Source organism: Nomascus leucogenys, chromosome 22a, assembly GCF_006542625.1.
Source record: "Nomascus leucogenys isolate Asia chromosome 22a, Asia_NLE_v1, whole genome shotgun sequence".
NCBI lineage: Eukaryota > Metazoa > Chordata > Mammalia > Primates > Hylobatidae > Nomascus > Nomascus leucogenys.
Window position 1 is genome coordinate 125,046,566 of NC_044402.1, and position 1,428 is coordinate 125,047,993.

A 1,428-nucleotide genomic window follows, 5' to 3' on the forward strand; every position below is an offset into this window, starting at 1 on the left:
GAGAAACACCCAAATGGGCGGCTCTTACAGACACTTAGTAAAGGAAATGACCGGGCAAAAAGGAACATGAGTTGGCTCTGTTAGGCTGATAGCAATCTGTTTAGTTGAAAAGACATCCATCTTATCAACCTACAACGGGTTCTCATTTCCTACTTATGGTTTACAGTAGCCTGCTCCCCCAATCTGAATACAATGACTTCTTGAAAACAATTCTCAAAACTTGACCCTTTGCCAGTTTTTTGTTTTTTTTTTCCTTTATCTCTTTGTTTCATTTCGTTTCTGAACATTTTCTGCTAGGGCATGAAGAGAAGACTTTATCTAAATAATTTTGACTTCACTGAAAATTATTTGCTGTACTGAAAATTCTGAGTGTACTAAAAAGACACTGAGAAAATTAGTCTTCCCTTATTCACGCAAATTCTTTAGGAAGAGTGAGAGCTTTCCAATAATTGCTCATATAATTATAATAATAAATAATTATAATTAACAATTGTAATTATAATTTTTAGTGTCTGTTGAGGATCTACTATGTACCAGTCATAAACTGTTCTAATTCTTAAAGTAATTTTTTTTGCTTTGTTTTGGAGATGGAGTCTTGCTCTGTCGCCCAGGCTGGAGTGCAGTGGCGTGATCTTGGCTCCCTGCAACCTCCACCTCCCAGGTTCAAGAGATTCCCCTGCCTCAGCCTCGCCAGTACCTGGGACTACAGGTGCACCACCACGCCCGGCTAATTTTTTTGTATTTTTAGTAGAGACTGGGTTTTGCCATGTTTACCAGACTGGTCTCGAACTCCTGACCTCAGGTGATCTGCCCGCATTGGCCTCCCAAAGTGCTGGGATTACAGGCATGAGTCACCACACCTGGCCCTTAATGTAAATTAATTTAATCTTGCAACAAACCTATGAAGAAGAGATTATGAGCCCCAAATTACTGATGAAGAAACTGGGGCATAGAAAGGCTAGGTAACTTGCCCAAGGTCTTACAGCTAAGAAGTAGCTGAGGGATGATTTGAACCCAGGAACTTGCTGCACTGCCTCTCTGGGGCCTTGAAGTCCCAGCCTGGGTATTCTTCTTCTTGTAAGGAAAAGATACAAAAGCCAGTTCTGGTTAAAGATCTAGATTTGCAGACTCTTGAGCTGTTGAATCTTAAATGGAATAATCTTCAATGAGAATGTTGTCAAGCTCTAAACAACACTCACCCTAAATATGTTCTAAATACTGATTTAAAAATTATTTGTGGCCACGCACAGTGGCTCATGCCTGTAATCCTAGCACTTTGGGAGGCTGAGGCGGGTGGATCACCTGAGGTCAGGAGTTCGAGACCAGCCTAGGCAACATGGCAAAACCCCGTCTGTACTAAAAATACAAAAATTAGCCAGGCAAAGTGGAGCGTGCCTGCAGTCCCAGCTACTCAGGAGGCTAAGGCAC